The 8,441-nt window shown below is 44.0% G+C and overlaps 1 pseudogene; it reads right to left on the reverse strand.

The window, feature by feature from the left end:
* Positions 1 to 7,079: 7,079 nt before the first annotated feature.
* LOC126426687 (5S ribosomal RNA) lies at positions 7,080 to 7,197 on the reverse strand (annotated as a pseudogene).
* Positions 7,198 to 8,441: the final 1,244 nt, after the last annotated feature.

The following is an 8,441-nucleotide window of genomic DNA, read 5'->3' on the forward strand; positions in this document are numbered from 1 at the left end:
CTTCCCTTCGCCGCGGTCTCATAATTCAGCACGCGGCTGATCACAGCCGCTAGAGCTTGATGCTGAAGTGAATTCACAGGCGTGTCACTAGACTTGTCATCAGGCAGTCCAGTCCGTATGGGAGTGCTATGGAGAGTACCCGTACTGTAGCCAGCGACTCCGATAGCCAGACTGTTTACTCGCTCGATAACCGGCGGAGCCACGTATGAGCAGCATGCTGTGAGCAACTACCACAGGTCGCTGACACACCCTCCTCTGTCACGTCAAGTGGCATGATCTGGGCCAATGGGCATGCGGCTCTATGTCGTGCATCACAGCACGTGACCTTACAGGTTCAAATGGTTCAAATGGCTCTGAGCACTATGGGACTTAACTTCTGAGGTCATCAGTCCCCTAGAACTTAGAACTACTTAAACCTAACTAACCTAGGGAGGCAGGATTCGAACCTGCGACCGTAGCGGTCACGCGGTTCCAAACTGAAGCGCTTAGAACCGCACGGCCACACCGGCCGGCTGACCTTACAGGTCTTACGAGTTGCACCGACCACCTCCGGCGGGGAGCGAGTTACTCTTTTAGACCAATTTAATACTTCCTAGCTCCGCATTTAAATATAATCACGCTCTCGATAAGACTACGTTAAGAACTATTTTTCCACTGGTATACCAACATGGTCCCCAACGTAACTGAGTATTCGCGATATATGTCTGGCAAGGCAACTAGTGTGATGTCATAACTTGGTTGTGGGGCCCATATTTCCCGTGGGCCCCAGCGTGACCCCTTTGTCTCCAGACCAGGTTGGTTGGTTGGTTGGTTGGTTGGTTTGTGGGATTAAAGGGACCAGACTGCTAGGGCCATCGGTCCCTCCAGACCAGGATATGGTTGCCTGCTCAGCGACAAAAAACCAGTGTCGCACTCAATCTACCTGCTTCCAATACGTGCGCCGGTTACCCTGTTGTTCAGCAGTTTCACTGCAAGTTTGAACTATATTTGGTCTTTGAGCCCCCTGGGATTTTTCAGTGTAATACGACGGTCTTGGTCTGTATTCACGGACGACAGTATTTCACAGTGTTTATTCTTTATGTAATCGGAGCCAGCCAGAAGTCTGCATTGTGCGCCGAAATCTGGACCTACACCGAACTTGTAAGTAGTCTTTTTGCTCAGACAAAGGGATTGGAAGCATCGATCCATCAGTCTGAGATCTTTGGGAGAAACCTCTAGAAAGAAACATTACTTTCTTTTCGCGGAATTCCGACAGAGAAGTGAAAAATACCAGTATCAAACCAGAAAGAAAAGAATTCAGACATAAATCTTCGTCGTCGGGAACGTGGATGGACAAGGCGTACATGTTTTTATTCCAGCGTTCAATGATTAATGTTTCTACGTCTTTTTTGTGTAGACTTGCTCATTTACTGCAGCCTTTACGATCGTCTTCCCTTTCTATAAGGGAAAAAAAAGAAGAGTCTCTTGTAGTCAAGGTTTGGTGTTGCGTGTTAGCTCATCAGAGCATACCTTTCGAAAGAAACAAGTAACTGATGTTGGAATCTGACGCCAAGAAATTAATAAATAGCGGAATAAAACGATTCTGAAAACCTAAATACAGCAGGGTCCATAATACTGCCCGATAACATAACTTTAAAGATAGGAAGGACTGTTCTAATTTTCTACCCAAGATATCAATTCCGAGCTTTCTCCAGACGATCCTGAGATGCCTTTCATACGAGCCTACACCTAGTTCCTTGATGACAGCACTATAATCACAGCTGAGTAGAGTTTCGCTCTACAAAAACTACGATTCAGTAGTTTTTGTACGGTATATAAATGGTAGGACTACGTGTAGTACTCGTGGCATTGGTAGGGAAAGAAACGTAACTGAATGTGTAAGAAACTGGGAGCCGACGAATTCTCTTTTTGTTTGTTTCCGTAATTGTGCTGTTTCTCTGCAGTCAGCAGGACGAATAGTCTTTAAGAAAATTGGTTATGGTGTTGTGATAATGATATTAATCACTTGGTTTGCAGACAAATGTTTACATTTATCAGCTAGAGCATTTGAACGTTTAATCTTTTCTGTGACAACAGCGTGAACACGTTGATATTCAGCAACGTGGTACACACAGTATGGTGGTTAGGTGTCTCGAAGCCAGAACGAATTGAATGGGAAGTTTTTCACCACTATTGGCTCTCTATATCAATAACGGTGTTCCTGAAGCATAGACAGCTCTAGTGATCACTTTACTTAAGTCTGTCAGAAATTCTTGCAGGAGTGCCCAATGAAAAATGATGTGGCGTTCGAGAGACGAGATTGCCCGTCTGGCGAGGTTGCAGATATAGTAGCCATCGACGTTCCATTAGTTGTTTCAGAAGTGGTCCTCGAAATTCTTCCTGATCTGTGTAAAGGTTCCTGAGCCACACGGTTGCTATAATATGGACAGAGTCTATATTTCTGGAGGTTATCTCGTAGACGAGTAGCCCATGCATTATGATGCACTTATTGTTCCGCAGTACCCACACTTAGCTACTGTGTTGTTTTCGGTTGTGCTTGTATTATAGTTGAAATCGATGACGCATGCTGACGAACGTTGGTCGCTTACTATGTTCCATAGGTTAGGTGGCCCTATATATAAGCTCACTCAGTTTCTAGACGGTCCATCACTCCCGGTTTAGAGGGGAATCTAGTAAGACACTGATCTTATGTGTAAACAATGCGACCGCAATGCAGTAACGCCCGATAGGTATGCAACACACCTAAAGTATGGGTAATGTGGTTAGGATCATCCAGGAATCAAACTGCTGAGGTATCGGTCCCTAGGCTTACACACTAGTTAATCTGACTTAAACTAACTTACGCTAAGGACAACACACACACACTCAAGCCAGAGCGAGGACTCGAACCAACCTTCGACTCCTCGCATTTGTATGATAGCCCATGGACAGCATATGCTAGTTCTACAACTCTACTCCTGAAAAATTATCCTCCCGTCCATAGCACCATAGCATAATCCGTGCAACAGACAGAGTGCGTGTAGTATGTAGGGTGAGGTGAAGCACTTAAATTTCCTGAGCAGACTTTCTCGCGATCGAAAAGATCCCTACAAGCACGGTTGCTTGACTAGCAGACTGCTCCAGCTAGACATTCCACAACACGGCATGACTGGTTGGTTCCTGAACGAGACACATTTCTCTTCGAGATGAGGCAGCAATGTTAGTGAGATTAGGAGTGCAGTATCTGCGGTCCCGCAAGGCTCGGCGCTACGTCTCGTATTGTACCGATCTACACCAACGACGTTAACGAAAAAAATAACGTGTTTTAAAGCAGTCGCAACGTTAATTTAGTCACGACGAAATTCTAGGAACATGTAGATGCTATTAACAATTGCTATAAAATGTGCCGGATCAAAATTAGCCCTTATAAGGGAACTATGGTACACGGATGTCCAGCATAATGTATAGAAGTTTGGGTCGGTATAGGAAGCGTGCACGGATAGCCGAAGTTATTCAGGTGACAGCTCGCGACAAGCAGGAAATCCGACTTCGAATCCCAGTTCGGCATAAATTTTCATGTCCCTAATAGGTAGTATATCTATCCCTAATACAGCTAAAGCCAAGATATTTGCATTAGCGATATTATTTCGAATTAACTCCGTAAGAGTTTTATTCTCATGTTATCTCCTAAACCGAGGAACTGCTCGATAACTAAACACTCACTGGTGACTGCAGTATGAACAGAAGTGACTCCATGAATTTTTCTATCTCCTTCCTAACATAAGCACTCCTTAAGGAGTCGATGTTATCAGTGATACAGACACTTACGATAGCTCACAGATCAGTAAACAAATTGATTTAAAAATCGCTAAACAAACTAGAACACAACGCCATTAGTCCAATGATGACTACGTGATTAACATTTAGGCATTCGATAGTTACTGCCTCTACTACTGATCTGATGCGGATACGAGTATTTTTCGAGACGCAGAAAATGAAAATTAAAAACAAAGTCATTAGCAGAATAAGGAAAACCAGTTAGAAGGAATTTATTTACATTTATTTCTGACTGTAAAATTCAAAATTCGAGCTGCTTCACGACGCAGAAATCAAGGAGAGCTCTTACGACGAATGTAAATCATTAATCTTCTTTGTCATAATGTTATCTTTGGGAGTCATAGTTTTTAAGATTTTCCTACATAAAGGATATGCAGTACTTTCCATAGATTAAACGGCATGCTGGAATATGTTAAATTAATTTCGAGATATTGAATGTTAATTAAATGGGACGATATGTTGACGATGTTTTCCATTTATATAGACATGAAACGAAAGAAGAAGATGAGCACCTAATGTAGCTCTAAGGTAACGTGAGGATTTCTTTACGACTGTTTGATATTTGATAGCAGGTTGGCCGCAGGTTATGACGCGTAACAAGACCAGCGAGAGCATCAGCTTGCAGGAACAGCCGCATCCGCTCATCGATACTGGACAACGCACAGGTTGTCCGCCTCAACACCACGGCGCCGTCGTATGTTACGTAAGGACCTACGTCTTACAGTACACACTTAACGACAGTATGGACGAGCGCAGTTGAGGCATGGTCGGAGCAGTTTTTCGAGAGAGCGTATCCATTCATCTACTTGAAGTGGTGTGAAAGTATAATTATCCCCATTCACTTGAGATATCTATATTTTCAGAGAACGAAAGTAGTAATTGTCGACATCGTTATATATTGCGTATAATATTTAACTTGGTCGAGTTAAGTGTGTTGATTGCGTTAGGCGTGCCATATTTTCACTTAATCAATATGTAACAAATAAATAAATCTTGCAGCGACTAGAAACCACTGCACCCGCAGAATATCAAAGTACACGTCCTTGTTTAGTGAGAAAACAAATTCGACCAACAATGTGTAAAAAAAGTTCAAAACCAGTTCTTCGATCCATGTGCTACGCATTTAATAAGAACTTCCGTAAACTATGCAAAGCAATATGAATATTACGCAAAGGTATATTTCATTTTGTGCGAAAACGGTATGAAAAATATGTGCAAAACCTTAGCATTGTGTGTCACTGCCAAGTAACTTAACTCGATGAATCTTGGATCATAGATACATCGTGCGATCAAAAGTGTCCGTAACCACCCAAAAACGTACGTTTTCCATATTAGGTGCATTGTGCTGCCACCTGCTGCCAGGTACTCCATATCAGCCACATCAGTAGTCATTAGACATCGTGAGAGAGCAGAATGGGGCGCTCCGTGGAACTCACGGACTTAGAACATCCATAGGTCCACTGTTTCCTATGTGATAGTGAAGAGGAAACGTGAAGGTACACGTACAGCACAAAAGCGTTCAGGCCGACCTCGTCTGTTGACAGACGGAGGCCTCCGACAGCTGAAGAGAGTCGTAATGTGTAATAGGCAGACATCTATCCAGACCATCACATAGGAATTCCAAACTGCATCAGGGTCCACTGCAAGTACTATGACAGTTACGCGGGAGGAGAGAAAATTTGGATTTCATGGTCGAGCGACTGCTCATAAGCCACACATGACACCGGTAAATGCCAAACGACGCCTCGCCTGGTGTAAGAGGCGTAAACATTGGACGATTTAACAGTGGAAAAACGTTGTGTGAAGTGACAACTCACGGTACACAATGCAGCGATCCGATGGTAGGGCGTGGCCGTGTGGGTATGGCGAATGCCCGGTGAACGTCATCTGCCAGCGTGTGTAGTGCCAACAGTAAAATTCGGAGGCGGTGGTGTTATGGTGTGGTCGTGTTTTTCATGAAGGGGGCTTGCTCCCCTTGTTGTTTTGTGTGGCACTATCACAGCACAGGCTGTGATGTTTTAAGCACCTTCTTGCTCCCCACTGTTGAATAGCAATTCGGGGATGTGCGATTGTATCTTTCAACACGATGGAGCACTTGTTCATAATGCTCGACCTGTGGTGGAGTGATTACACGACGATAATATCCCTGTAATAGACTAGGCTGCACAGAGTCCTCACCTGAACCTATAGAACACCTTTGGGATGTTTTGGAACGCCGACTTCGTGCCAGGACCCACCGACCGACATCGATACCTCTCCTGAGTGCAGGACTACGTGAAGAATGGGCTACCATTCCTCAAGAAACCTTCCGAGCACCTGACTGAACGTATACCTGGGAGAGTGAAAGCTGTCATCAAGGCAAGGGGTGGGCTAACAATATTAATTCCAACACTATCGATAGAGGGCGCCACGAACTTGTAAGCTATTTTCAGCATGGTGTCCGGATACTTCTGATCACATGGTGCTGAAAAAACTGTTGTAGTATAGAACAGAAGGTAACTGAAAGACATTAAAAATGAGACGAACAGAAATGACACTTCTGTTCAAAGATTATGATAACATTGAAGTCACAGCGATTCATGATGGTCCTCTGGACATTACAAATTGAGGGACGTGATTCTTAATGGGGTACGTGCTCACCAAGGGCGGCAATACGTGCTCTGCAACGTTCTCCCAAGCTGATCACAAGGTTAGTAAGGAGTTCTTATGATAGGGCGTTCCATTTCCCCATCAGCGTGGCTGACAACTGCTGAATGGTCGTTGGTTTAGGTGGAAGTGCTTCAACATGTATTCTCAACGCGCATCACAGGTTCTCGATGGGATTGAAATTGACTGAACGGGCAGGTCAGTCCATTCGCAGAATGTTCCCTCGTACCAAGGGCTCCCACATCTGTGCGGTCGCGCATTGTAATCCATAAAAATATCAGTGCCAAATGCACTCCTCGAAAGACGCACATGAGGAAGGAGTACGATGTCACAATAATGCTGAATGTTGAGAGTACTGTGTTCAAATACTTGAAAGTCAGTAACGTTATGCCTCCTAACACCATAAAAAAGGAACTCCGTCGTCAGGCCACAAGTCGCACATCGGCACCATCCGACCGCCGTGTCATCCTCAGATGAGGATGTGGATAGGAGGGGCGTGTGGTCAGCCAGCACACCGCTCTCCCGGTCGTTATGATGGTTTTCTTTGACCGGAGCCGCTACAATCCGGTCGAGTAGCTCTTCAATTGGCATCACGGGGCTGAGTGCACCCCGAAAAAGGGCAACAGCGCATGGCGGCCTGGATGGTCACCCATCCAAGTGCCGGCCACGTCCGACAGCGCTTAACTGCGGTGATCTGACGGGAACCGGTGTATCCACTGCGGCAAGGCCGTTGCCTCACACCATAAAAGCTGGACACCAAGAGGTTATGTTCGAAAATGCTGGACGTCCTTTCATATGGGGAAAGATGAGAAACTTAATGCACCCAGGAATACTGTCGAACATGATCGCAAAGCTTGATTGCATTTTCATTGTGATTTTAATTTCGCAAGCAAGCTTCGCCGTGAAATGAGCAAGTTTAACTTTTCCTTGTTTCTTTAAGGTCTGTCTTGAAATCGCACGTGGCGAGTCGTTTTCTCAATAATATGTATCCCAGACCAGATAACCAAGACAGCGGGAGTGGTTGCTATTATCTTGTGCTGTCAGAAAGGGGACATCTTTATTTACATACATGTCTTGGTATCAATACGGGACAGTAATACTCCACTTAGGAATACATTACAGATATTAGCGGTATGTGCTGAGCGACCGCACTGCTTTCTCGAACTACTACGCAGAAACTCTCTACGTTGTTTATGGTTTATAATTCTTGTTCTGTCTCACCAAGACAGTTCTTGTGACTAATACTTATTCTTGTATTCGTACGTGGATCTTTCAGCAATCTATGGTGGGCATTTTCTAAAATAGGCCCCAGTGGAATTGATATATAGTGACAAATACAGAAGAACACGTGTTCTTAATTTCCACAAAGGTCATCTTACAAAAAATTATGAGGGCTAATGAATTCTGGGCTTGTATTTAGGCACCAGGAAAATTTCAAGAAGAGGCTGCACGAGTGGTGTCTAGTATAATTTATACATTTTCGGGTTCAGACAGTGGTTGTTCGTTAACCAATTGTAGATGAACGTTACTTGTTTTCGAGGTGAAAATGTTCTGAACGCTGTTGCGAGGTTATAATCACATTCTATGTTACTGTGTTGTGTAAAATTAATTAAAATTTTAATTCTTAATAATATACACAGTTAGGTAAACAGTCATAATGGAAGGTGATTTTACATATGTGAAACCATTGCACTTTCAAAATGATGAAAGGGTACATTAAGATGTACAGTGTGTATCACAGTTTATGTTACACATTTCTAGAGGTCATAGAGGGGACTTCGTACATCAAGTTTTACACAGGAACCCCAGTGCAGAAATGTCATCCAACGACGGTACAGAGCGACAAAGTTACAGGTGCTGGCACCTGTAAATGTTTGTGATACAGATGGTTCCGTGATGATGTTACAAACCCTTCAAGGATGACGGAGACGGATAAATGTATGAATCTGGGGTAAGGGTCCCTGGTTTGGAAACGAACG

This window comes from Schistocerca serialis, chromosome 1 (assembly GCF_023864345.2).
Source record: "Schistocerca serialis cubense isolate TAMUIC-IGC-003099 chromosome 1, iqSchSeri2.2, whole genome shotgun sequence".
NCBI lineage: Eukaryota > Metazoa > Arthropoda > Insecta > Orthoptera > Acrididae > Schistocerca > Schistocerca serialis.